This window comes from Felis catus, chromosome B1 (assembly GCF_018350175.1).
Source record: "Felis catus isolate Fca126 chromosome B1, F.catus_Fca126_mat1.0, whole genome shotgun sequence".
In the NCBI taxonomy this organism is placed as follows: Eukaryota; Metazoa; Chordata; class Mammalia; order Carnivora; family Felidae; genus Felis; species Felis catus.
This window is the reverse complement of record NC_058371.1, coordinates 21,772,362-21,786,068: the sequence shown is the minus strand read 5'-3', so window position 1 is coordinate 21,786,068 and position 13,707 is coordinate 21,772,362. Positions and strand designations below refer to the sequence as shown.

General features: G+C 39.0%; 1 pseudogene; it reads right to left on the bottom strand.

Annotated features, from left to right (window-relative positions):
* The window catches only part of LOC101084280, a 35,440-nt pseudogene extending 22,229 nt beyond the window's left edge, over positions 1-13,211 (bottom strand).
* Between the last annotated feature and the right edge of the window lie 496 nt (positions 13,212-13,707).

The following is a 13,707-nucleotide window of genomic DNA, read 5'->3' as shown; positions in this document are numbered from 1 at the left end:
GAACTTGAGAGACTTAAAAGAAGACCATGGGGGAAGGGGAAGGTAAAAAATAGTTTCAAACAGAGAGGGAGGCAAACCCATAAGAGACTCTTAAATACAGAGAACAAACTGAAGGTTAATGGGGGTGGGGGGCGAGGGAGAGGGGAAAATCAGTAATGGGCATTGGGGGAGCATTTGTTGGGATGAGCACTCGGTGTTATATAAATATATGTATTGATATAAATAAATAAATAAATAAATCTAGTTGGTGAAAATAATATAAGAAACATATTCTCAAAGGATCTCCCCACAATATACTGGCGGTTTAAAAATTGACAATTGTAACTTCATATCACAGAAATCTGGCAGGTACCACCTTAATCAAGTGATCATCACTGTAATGAAGCCTATCAACATCATGTACACCCTGGCATGATCCACCCAGAAGGGCACATCACTTCTGCATTAGTCTTGCAAAAATTACACATCAATTTGATCATGGCAAAACATCAGACGAAATTTGAGACCCATCCTATAAAATAAATAGCTAGTAGTCTTCAAAACTGGTAACAAATAAATGCAGTAGTATGAGAGTGTAGAAAAGGATCTAGAAAGGGGGGATTAGTTCTAATATTGGGAAAATTTAAATAATGTCTGTAGAGTAAGTATTGCATCAATATCAATTTCCTTGTTTCAATAATTACACTGTGGCTACATAATGTATTAACATTGAAGGAAGTTGGGTAAAGGGTATACAGGGACTCTCTGTACTACTTTTTGTAACTTTTGTAAGAGTGAAGTTCATTCAGAATAAAACATTAGACAAAAATGTAAATTACATCATCCTGCTTCTCTGCCCAAAACCCTGTAATGGCTTCCAGTTTTCCTCGGACATAATAACTAGCTGAGCTCATCACTCATTATCCTCTCTGCTCCACACTGTTCTCTCCTGCTGTCCCTTAAACAAGCCAGGCCAAGTTTCCACCTTAGAGGCTTTCACTGGTGTTTCCTCTGCCCGGGATGTGTTTCCCCAAGACACCCACATGGCTAATTCCTTCACCTCTTCCAAGTCTTGTTTCTTTTTTGTTGTTGTTGTTTATTTGTCTTAAGGTTTTATTTTTAAGTAATCTCTACACCCAATATGGGGCTTGAACTCACAACCCAAAGATCAAGAGTCCCATGCTCTACCAACTGAGCAAGCCAGGCAGCCCTCAAATCATGTCTCTGATCTTACCATCACAGTGATACCTGACGACGCTATTTGGTATTATAAACTGAAACTCCCCATTCTGCCCTCAGAATTTCTGATTGCCTACCTTGCTCTATTCTGTCTTATTTTTCCATAGTACTTTTCATCCTCCTCCATGCCATTTAATTTAGTCAGTATTTTTACTTTTATCTGTCCCCACCCACTAGTAATAAACTCCAAAAAGGCAGAAAGCATTCTCTACCATGTTCCAAATATCCAAAGTGTATCCAAAGTGCCTAAAACAGTGCCTGGGACAGAAAAGGCACTCTGTAATTAGTAACTGCCAAATGAATGAATTCTCAATACTTTAATGGGATTTTAGAATTGTTTCCTTTTATCTTATATGGTTCCTTACATTCTTTTATTTTGGTATCTTCTTTCAGAATATATTTATAGATTGGATCTTCATTTTCTGTTCTGATATCTTGGGCATCATAATACATTATAATGCCTAAAACTGGAAAAAAAATCATTCACAGTATATATTGCAGAGTAAGTTAATATATTAAATACAGCAAGAACTATTGAATTAATAAGCAAAAAATAATCATTGGAATAGAAAAATGTGTAAAAGATATCAATAGGTAATACATTGAAAGAATTATGGTTGCCTTGCAAAAATACTAATTAAGTTACTAACAAGGAAATTCAAAAAAGAAATAATGTATAGGGGTTAACTATCAAATTAGGAAGGAAGAAGTTAATGGCTTCATAGAAAGTAACTACATGGGGTTCCTGGGTGGATCAGTTGGGAAAACATCCAACTCTTAGTCCCCTCTCAGGTCTTGATCTCAGGGTTGTGAATTCAAGCCCTACATTGGGCTCCACACTCTGGACATGAAGCCTACTTAAAAAGAAAGAAAGAGAAAGAAAGTAACTTGTTCCTCCTGGAGGAGGGGCGTCGCACAAGAGGAAAAGTTGATTTTGATCAGATCTTGTTGTAAATGTGCCAGTGGAATTTTACAGACATGAAGAAAAGTGGGGAGCTCTTATTAAAACAAAAAACAAAAGCAGTTTTTTAGTCAAATATACCTGGTCAGTCTAGATGAGTAGTTCCCAAGGAGGAGTGATACTGTCCCCCCAAAAGGACATTTAGCAGTGTCTGGAGCTGGGTTTTCCTGGTTGTTACACTGGAAGAGGAACTACTGACATCTAGTGGTAGAATCCAGGAATGCTGTTCAACATCCTCCCATGCACAGGTCAGATCTACACAACAAAGTGTCCAAATCCAAAATGTCAATAATGAGGAAGTTAAGAAACCTTGGTCTAGATAGATTACTGTAAATAAAGATGGAATTTAAGAATTTGTGCATTGCAGTTGAGTATAGAATGGAAGTGAGCCCTGTAATCTCTTATTCCCAAATGACTAACCAAGTGTGAAAATAAACAAGCTCTGTGGGCAGAAGAATGATTTCCCCACACCACCATGAGTAGTGATTATATCCTAACCATCAGAACATGCATATGACATTACAGGCCAAAAAGGACTTGACAGATGTGATTAAAGTGAAATAGGGAGATTATCCTAGATTATGCTGGTGAACTCAAGCTAATCACATAGTCTTAAATGATGAGGACCTTATCTGTCTGCAGAGAAAGAGAGAGAGAGAGAGAGAGAGAGAGAGAGAGAGAGAGAGAGAGAGAGAGAGAATACAAAAGGGAAGGCAGAACAATGAAGCATGAAAAGAACCCAAGCCATAGTTGCTGGCTTTGAAGACACAGGGACCCATTAGCCAAGGAAAGTAGGTGACCTTTAAGAGCTGAGAACGATGCCTGGAACCAAATTACAAGTCTACAATACATTATTATTAACTATACTCAGCATGTTGTACATTAGGTCTTCAGAATTTACTTATGCTTGCTTTTGATGTTCCCCGCAGATGGACCCAAGTCTAAACTCCTTAATAAATTCAGTCTTCAGAAACCAATTCCAGAAAGACTATTTACCTGGTTTCCCTCCCTACTGCATCTCTACCGTGAGTCAATGAATAACAAGTAGACTACTTCAACGGGGGTGGAAAGATACTGAAGGAAAAGAAATTTTTTAAATATTTCCCCCAGAAACTTCTCTCTATTTATTGCTAGTGCTAATAATGTATCTAATATTCTTAAGAAGGAAGTGTCAGAGCACTGAGAAGAGAGATAAAAGCTTTGTCTCAAGAAAAGACCCGCTTCCATCTTGCAATGTCCATAAAATGAAAAACAAAACAAACGAGCACATTTGCAGGAATCAAGTTAGCCAGATATCACTGACAGGTTAAAAACTAAGAATTAGAACAAGTGTCTTCAATAATAAAGGACCTAATGTAATAAGCAGTTCTTTGGTCAAGGCCAGACTACATGGTAACAAAAGACAGTCCAAACCACTCTGTTTTGTTTTTCTTGGGCTCTTACCTTAGCCAGAGAGGTTAATGGATGTTCCCAGTTCCTCAGAGATTTTTAACAAGAAAATAATGCCTTCCCTCTCCCCCTAACTTCATATAGTGCTATAAACACATACAAATTCAGTAATTTATGTAGTATTTTCATTTTTAAAAGGGGGTTCATTCAGTCATCCTCAACACTTCCCTTTAGGTATCTAGAAGTCTCCAATAAGAAAAAAAAAAGCCCTTGAGGTATTTTTATATTAATAATTGGGGTAGGAAAAATAATACAATCTACTGTGTGTTCAGCACTGCACAAGTGTTTTACGTGTATAATTATTTTCAAATCTGCCTAACCTGTGAGATAGGATCATGAGAACCCCCTATCTAACCATTAGAGTTAACGTGGGGAACCCACTCCTCTGTGAACAGAATTCTGTCCAACATGCTCTATATATCCTGGCATATTACCTAATCTTTTTGGACATGCTGTTACTCTAAATCAGTACAACCATTTTAAATTTAAATGAGTATTCCCCTTTTATTACCATAAATCTTTTATTAAAGGTCAAATTTGATGGAAATGAGGAAAGACCAACAGAAAATGGTGGTAAGGATTAGGTGAAGATTCAGCCCTGACGTTTCTCCTCTGTTGCTCAGCCACTGCATTTATTCTGCTTCCAATTTAAAAGTAGTAAATCTCTAGATAATCTTTTGAATGGCTTCCAGTCACTGAAATATATTTTATAGCTTCCATGGAAGTGTAACATTGATTGTAAGTAAGATTTGTGAAACATCCAGCAGCATTAGATCCTCAAATTTAAAATGAGGATTCGTATTCTACCAGGCTGTTTGAGATAGCCTTAGGCCAAATCAGCTGATTTGACTCAAGGCATATCTGCCCCAGAATTATTGGTAGACAGACTTTTTCAGAGAAGTTTCACAGACTTGTCCATTCAACTTTCTAACAGCTTTCCCTCAGACCCTGGCCACTATACTCCAAGGAAGCAAGCCAATTGGAGAATAAAACTGTTTCACTTTGAATAATAACAATATTAATAACAGCTTTTATTTTTAACACTTATTAGACGCTAGGCATTTACTGTGCACTAAAACATTCAACAAATATTAATCAGGAAATTGAAAAATGATTATAGAGCTAGAGTCTTCAACTAATCTCCCTCGCTGTGGTCTCAGGTCTACCACTTTTAACTAAATAATCTTGGCCACAATTTTTAAATTCTCGTGTGTAAAACAGGCTAAAAAAGGTAGTATCTACCTCACAGATTGTGAGAAACACAAGAGTGTGTGCAAGACGGAGGCCCCAGACGGCAATGTAGAAAGACAATGAACTCACCTCCTCCCACTGACACACTGAATCTATACCTATGTAGACCAAGTCGTTCTGAAGAAGAACTGAGGGCTGAATGAGCAGCATTTGCAGAACAAATGGTAGAGGGACCACACAGACAGGGTAGAAGAGTTGGGGACAAGTAATGATGGGAACCCTACCCCCACGGTGGGGAAGGCAGTAGAGAGGAATATCACTGAGCAGTGATATCAATGGGCAGACTCACCCACACTGGGACACAGTGGGAAAAAAAAGACACCTGTTTAAAGGGAAACTAGACTTCTAAGTAAGGAAAACCATTTACTAACCCTAGGGCATCTACCAAACTGGGAGGAAACTGTTGGAATTCTTTCTAGAGTCCAAGACACTGGTGAGTGCCATTTTTTTACATTCCCCTCTATCTTGGGTGCAAGTGGGAGCAGGGCCCAAATGCCTTTTCCAGCCCGCTAGGGCTGCCTCAGTGCACGCCAGGCCTAGCCTACACCAGCTCCAGCCATCTCCACAAGGTGGCTCCAGCACCATGAGCCCCAGGCCTCCCCAGCTGTGCCCACCCCAACTCCAGCCATCCTGTCAAGGTAGCCCCAGCATGGCACACTCTGAGACCAACTTGCCTGTACCCGATGCAGCTATACCACCAAGGCAGCCTTGGTGCAGCACATCCTGGGACAGACCCGCCACCCATGCCCACTCCATCTCTAGCTGTCCCACCAGGGAAGCCCTGGTACAGCACACCCCAGGACAGTCCCAGACCACTTTTGCTCCAGTCTTAGCCATCCCACCAAGGCAGACCATGATCCCACATGAACATGCCCCACACACACACTTGCTCCAGCACTAGCCATCCAACCAAAGTGCCCTGACTGGGCACACCCTGGAACCCCTGCTTCAACCCGCCAAACTGCCAGGCACATGCAGTCTACATAGGGGATGCTCCTACACAAGGCCAGTCTTTCCAGAACAGAAGTAGTTTTTCCACCTAATTCATAGGAACAAACACAGAATGTCAAACCAGTTCTAAGAGGGAAGCTCATAGCCATACAGGCCTACCTCAAGAAACAAGAAAAATCACAAATAAACAATCTGAATTTACACCTAAAGGAACTAGAAAAAGAAGATCAAACAAAACCCGAAGTTAGCAGAAGGAAGGAAATAATAAATATCAGTGTGGAAATAAATGAAACAGAGACTTAACAACAGAAAAGATCAATGAAACTAAAAATTGGTTCTCGGAATAGCGAAACAAAATGGCTAAACCTCTAGCCTGACTTAACAGGAGAAAGTGAGAGAGGACTCAAATAAGTAAAATCAGAAATGAAAGAGTAGAAGTTACAACTGACACCACAGAAATACAAAGGATCATAACGAATAAATCCCTGGAAAGACACAACCTTCCAAAAGTGAAGCATAACCTCCCAGGGCTGAATCATAAAGAAATAGAAAATCTGAATAAGCTGATTACAAGTGATGAAATTGAATTAGTAATTTTAAAACTTTCAAAAAGCAGAGTCTAGGACCATATGGCTTCATAGGTGAATTCTACCGAACTTAAAGAAGATAGTAATTATCTTTCACAAATTGTTTCAAGAAATTAAAGAGGAAGAAATGCTTCCAAATTCATTTTACAAAGCCAGCATTGCCCTGATATCAAAACCACAAAGATACCAGAGAAAAACAAAATTACAGGCCAGTATCCCTAAACATAACATAAAAGTAAAACCCTCAACAAAACATTACCAAACCAAATCCAGTAATGTGTTGGAAGGATATACACCAATGATCAAGAGGGATTTATTCCAGGGATGCAAGGCTGGTTCAATATTCATAAATCAATCAATATGATACATTACATTAACAAAATGAAGAATAAAAATCATATTTCAACAGATGCAGAAAAAGCATTGACAAAATTTAACAACCGTTTGTGATAAAAAGTCAACACAATGGGTTTAGAGGGAATATACTGCAACATAATAAAGGCCATATATGACAGGCCCACAGCTAACATCAAACTCAATGGTGAAAAACTTTTGAGAAAGCTTTTCCTCTGAGATCAGGAACAAGACAAGGAAGCCCACTCTCATCACTTTTATTCAAAATGGTATTTGGTATTTGGGCAAGAAAAAGAAATGAAAGCATCCAGATTGGAAAGAAAGAAGTAAAACTATTGCCATTTGCAGACAACATGATGCTACATATAGAAAAACCCTAAAAACGCCACCAAAAACTATTAGAACTAATAGGTGAATTTAGTAAAGTTGCAGGATACAGAATTAACATACAGCAATCTGTGACATTTCCATATACTAATAAAGAACTATCAGAAATAGAAATTTAAAAAATAATCCTACTTATAATTGCATCAAAAAATGGAGTATCTAGGAATAAATTTTACCAAGGAAAGGAGATATCAGTACTCTGAAAATTATAATGTATTATGAAAGAAATTAAAGACGACACAAATAAATGAACAAACATAGTATGTTCATAGATTGGAAGAGTTAATATTGTTTTTTTTATGTTTATTTATTTTTGAGAGAGAGAGCAAGTGTGAGCACAAGCAGGGGAGGGATGAAGAGGGAAGGGGACAGAAGATCCAGAGCAGGCTCTCTGCGAGGACAGCTTTGGCACTGACAACAGCAAGCCAGATGTGGGGCTCAAATTCATGAACTATAAGATCATGACCTGAGCCAAAGGTGGACACTCAACTGACTGAACCACCCAGGTACCCTATTAAGACTTAATATTGTTAAAAATGTTCATACTCCCCCCAAAAAATCTATGGATTCAATTCAATACCCATCAAAATAACCATGGCATTTTTCACAAAACTAGAATAAATATTTCTAAAATTCGTACAGACCACAAAAGACCCCAAACAGCCAAAGAAATCTTGAGAAAGAACAAAGCTAGAAGTATCATACTCCATGATATCAAACCATATTACAAAGCTATAGTAATCAAAACTATAGTACTGGCATAAAAACAAACATATTGATCAATGGAACACAAGAGAGAGCTCAGAAATTAACCAACACATACATGGTCAACTAGTCTATGACAAACAAGGCAAGAATATAAAATGGGGAAAAACAGCCTCTTCAATGAATCATGTTGAGGAAACTGGACAGCTACATGCAAAACATCAAACTGGGCCATTTACTTACACCACATACAAAAAACAAATTCCAAATGTATTAAAGACTTGACTTTACGTAAGACCTAAAACCATAAAAATCATGGAAGAAAATATAAGCAGTAATCTTTTTGACATCGATCTGTTTGTAAAATATTTTTTGGACCAACTATTTTCAGGCAAGGACACCAAAAAATTAAAATAAACAAATGAGATTACATGAAACTAAAAAGCTTTTGTAAAGTGAAGTAAGCCATAACCAAAATGAAAACGCAGCCCACTGAATGGGAAAAGGTCACTGCAAATCAAACATTCAATTTTGGTTAACACCCAAAATATATAAAGGGCTTACATAGTTTAATTTCAAAAAACCAACCTGATTTTAAAAATGGGCTGAAAACTTACAAACGTTTTTCCAAAGAAGACATACAGATGGCCAAAAGGTACATGAAAGTGTGTTAAACATCACTAATCAGGGAAATGTATATCAAAACTGCAATGGAGTATCACCTCATACCATACACAGTGTATATATGGCTATTACCAAAAAGACAAAAATAACATCCTGGCCAGGATTGGAGAAAAGAAAACCTTCATACACTGTTGATGGGAATGCAAACTGGTGCAGCCACTATGGAAAACTATATAGAGGTTCCTCAAAAAAATTAAAAATAGAACTACCATACGATTCAGCAAGTTTACTAGTGAATATTTATCTGAAGAAAATGGAAACACCAATTCGAAGAAATATATGCACCCTCTATTCATTGCAGCATTATTTATATTAGCTAAGGTATGGAAGCAACCTCCATATCAAGTGCTAGATGAATGATACACATATAAATGTGTATATGCACACATAGGTATATATCCCACATCTTCTTTATGTATAATAGGTATATAGATATATATATATATATAGTATACATACTATATATAGTATAATAGAATATCATAGGATATAATATATATTATATAGAATTATATGTAATGTATAATAGAATGTATATAACATATAATAAAATATTATCAGCAATAATAATAGAATATTATCCAGTCATTAAAAAATGAAATCTTGCCAATTGTGATGACATGGATAGAGGGTATTGCACTAAGTGAAATAAGTCAGACAAAGAAAGACAAATACTGTGCGGTTTCACTTACATGTGGAATCTGAAAAATAAAACAAATGAACCAACGAAACAAAAAAGAAACCCACTCCTAGATACAAAAACACTGTAGGCTACCAGAGGGGGACAAGATGAGGAGGAAGGGCAAAACAGATGAAGTGGGATTAAGAGGTACAAACTTGCAGTTATAAAATAAATACGTCATGGGGATGTAATGCACAGCATAGGAAAAACAGTCAATAATATTGTAACAACTGTATGTTGACAGATGGTAACTTAGAGTTACTGTGGAGATCATTTCGTAATGTATAGAAATATCAAGTCACTATTACGTACAGCTGAAATAAGATATCGGACATCAATTATATTTCAGTTTTAAAAAATGAGGGTGCCTGGGTGGCTCAGTCGGTTGAGGGTCGGACTTCAGCTTGGGTCATGATCTCACGGCTCGTGGGTTCCAGCCCCACATCAAGCTCTCCGCTGTCAGCTCAGAGCCCACTTCAGATCCTCTGTGCCTCTCTCTCTCTGCTTTTCACCCGCTCAGGCTCTCTCTCAAAAATAAATAAACATCGTTTTAGAATGCATATACACACAAAGAACATGTGCACGTAAAGGACTTGAAGGGGGCCTGCCTACCCCAGCTCGCAATAAATGTAGCTGTTACTGTGCATGACAACTCTATTCCACATGATTACTGGCCCTGGAGATAGTATGATGAACAAGATACCCAAGGTTTTTTACCTCAAGAAACTTACATTCCAATGGGGGAGAAAACACACAAACTAGAAGAGAGTAATTTTGCAAAAGATAACTTTGTATTGTGATAAAGAAAATGAACATGGTGATTGAATTGGCAAGAGCTAGGGGAGATCAACTGAGATAAAGGAGTACGGGAGGGCTGTAGGTAGAGGGATCATTTAAGGTGGACCTGAGAAATGACAGTGAGCCTCCTGTACCCGGAACCGGCGGGGGGGGGGGGGGGTGAAAAAAACCTTCCAGGCAGAAGAGGCAATGAGTGCAACAGCCCAAAGCAGATGAAGTAGACGAGGAACCAAATCTCTGACGTCCCTGCTGGTCATGGAAAGGCGTTTAGGTTTTATTCTACGAGCACAAGGAAAACGTAGAATGATTTCTAGGTGAGAGGGTAACACAGTCTGATCCGGTTGTTTTGGTTTTTTTTTGGTTTTCTCAATCACTTTGGCTGCTGTGTGACAGGATGGGAAACAGAGAAAATCAAGGCAGGAATAAGAAGGACCAAGAGGGACTCAAAGCAGTGTCCAAGAGAGAGATGCCAGGCAATTAGGTCAGGACAGTGACGACAGATGTGCAGACATGTCCAATCACAAGATGGCTGGGGGTAAAAAGAAAAATAAATAGCAATAATAAACCTGTGGAATGGGTCTGACAGTTATCCTAATTTGGTAGATAAAGAAACTAAGGCGTGTAGAATTTAAAACATAGCCAAAGAGAAGCTGGGGTTCAAGCACAGGAATTTCTGACTCTGCCAGTTTAGATGTTAGATGAAGATGTGTCCTTTGTGGGGAAAAAAAAATAGCATTCACTTTAACACTTCCTAAGCCAGCCTGTTCAGAATCCGACTGAACACTTTACAATATTTTGTAAGGATGCATCTGCTGTGTGTTTGCTAGATGGAGAACTCCAGTTTTGTTTTAAGTTCTGTAAGTTGTCAGAGTTGGAGGGAGGTTTTGTGTTCTTTTCTTTCCTTCTGCCTTTCCTTCAGTCTCTTAAGATGTGATCTGAAACAAAGCACTGAAGGATAATTCATTACCATTTGGATTTGACTTGAAGTGAGACTGTTTTCATTGCCAGGCTCTCCAGAAAGTAGATTGCTTTCTGAAACGTGTGAACGTCTGCGTGAGAAGGGGAACTTGGAATCGTATTTATCTCTAACCCTGCTTACCCACGTGGGAGAACCAGCATCACAGGATTATCATTTTGCCATATGCTGATGTTCACCTGCAGCAGAATTCTTGTTGCAGAGAAAAAAAATCTTCCGAAGGGAATTTCTTTCAGGGCTGCCTGCATTCCTAATCTATCCACCCAGACAGCTTTCACAATTTGGCACTGCATCTTCCTGAACACACTCTCATCCCAAAAATCTTTTGACCAATATGATTGTCCTCTGTTGTAGAAGTTCATACTGGGAAGTACTGAGGAACATTAGAAAGATTCTCTGTGGTCAGTAGCGGAAGAAAGGTGCTTTTCCGAAATATATTTAGGAAAGGTAGGTAACTTGGCCTGATGCTTTCTCTCCAAATTTTCTGGAAAACATGAGTTTTAGGATCTGGTTAATTGAAAGGAGAACTAGGGTACACAAGATGGGAGCGTGTGCTGAATTACGTAAAGCTCAAAATGAAGACAGGAGAGGGGGAAATGATCAAGTCCTCTTTAGTAAGAAGTGTGGCAATAACTCACTCGGACATCTTGAGTGTAATTTCACCTCCTTCTTGTAAAAAAACATCTCCAGAGTAATGCTGTTGTTTTTCTCAAAGTATAGTCGACACCCAATGTTACATTAGTTTCAGGTGTACGACATAGTAATTCAACAGCTCTAGGCACTATAGTAGCTCACAGGTAGCTACCATCTGTCTAAAAAGGAAGGGGTTAGGGGCGCCTGTGTGGCACAGTCGGTTAAGCGTCCAACTTCAGCCAGGTCACGATCTCGCGGTCCGTGAGTTCGAGCCCCGCGTGAGGCTCTGGGCTGATGGCTCAGAGCCTGGAGCCTGTTTCTGATTCTGTGTCTCCCTCTCTCTCTGCCCCTCGCCCATTCATGCTCTGTCTCTCTCTGTCCCAAAAATAAATAAACGTTGAAAAAAAAATTTTTAAAGGAAGGGGTTAGAGGGCAATTTTTTAGGCTGACAATATTTTACATATTTTGTATATCTAAATTGACCGGCCTTTCTACTTAGGAAAACATTTGTAGAAGGAAGGCAACAAGAAGGACGCGGAACAGAAGGGGTGAACATTTCACAGGTCTGTGATTCTATTAATTTTGCTAAAGTCTCTTATTTTCCCACTTTCCTCTTCGCTTTATTTCCTGAGTCCAGAGGAGATTGTAGTTTGTGTCAACACAGAAAAATCCAACGGCAGAAAAACATGCAACTAGAATTGAGACAAAAATTATAGGCAGTAGTGAGCCATACGTAACAGTCAGGAAGGAACGCTTAGCCTTGCGTACAATACAATGAACTTCACCCTAACTTTATTCCTGGGAAGGGGGTATATTTGCTTCTCGGTGTTGTTGAACTCCACCATAAAGTCCCACAGGGTTTAATTTGTATGGCTCTGGTACAAAGCCATTTTTGTTAGTCATCTCAATGTTCTTCAGGAATGTGGTAGGATTTGCAACTTCAGTAATGATTGGAGGATCCTAAATGAGATGGGTCAGTGACGAGGCTTATCTGCAGCTTTGTGATGCTTTCATTTCAGCTATGAATTTCTTTCAACACCTGACACTGGGGGCTCTACTTACGTAAGAGCCTCTGAAATAATTCTCCAACGCTTACCATAAAAGCTGTACAGAGTGTGGCACATTTTGACCGGCACATTATTTCCCCCTCATTGCCATATAGAAAATTGTCAGTGGAAATGAGGAGACAGGATTGGAAAGGGGACACAGTTCTGTTATCTCTTATTCCCATGATTTCTCTTTCCCCCATTATAATTAATGGTGGAAAAATCAAGCCAGTCACCTCCATGTCTAGGGGTATGCTCGTCAGTGTCTAACAATCCGCTCTCTCAAAATAAAACAACCTTGATGTGTAGAGCTTTACAATTGTTTGGTACAAATACCTGCCATGTGGCCAATTTCAAGCTCCCAACGTGATGACATTGAACACGGAGTCGGGAAATGATGCACAGTCAGCCCTGGGGAACTACCGCGAGCGCTTCGATACAACGTAACGGGATCGTCTCTGCATGGCAACAGGGACAATGAGGATGGCAGCAAGGACAGGGGTGAAAAAGCCAAATTGTCAGCTACCATGGTGCTTGCCATTCTAAATCGCCATAATTCTTTTGTAAAAGCCACATTTATCTCTTATGGAACGCACGCCTCAATCACTGGATAATGCCAGAATGCTGTGAATAGCTATGAAAGTACATAACTAAAAATGTTCATAGAAATAGAAACTCATTTCAATAGCTCATATTTATATTTGCACGTTTTTGCATTTTTTTCTTGCCGTAGTATAAATGATGTGCTATGAAAAAGTGTTGGTATCTTCATGAGAGTAAGAGAGGCTATGTTCTCCCTTTCATCCCGAAAGAGTGACATTGTCGGCTCTTGATCTGAAGTGACACTTTGGTTTGCCATAATATAGTTAAAACACGGACACAAAAAGTCATGTAACAGAACCCACTGGAATAATAAAATGATCGGGGGGGAAAAGACATGAAAAGATCTGCTATTTGGCATTCAATTACAAATGCAACTGCAACGCAAGGAACCCAGCACACCTGAAGCCTTCCCTGAATTCTTC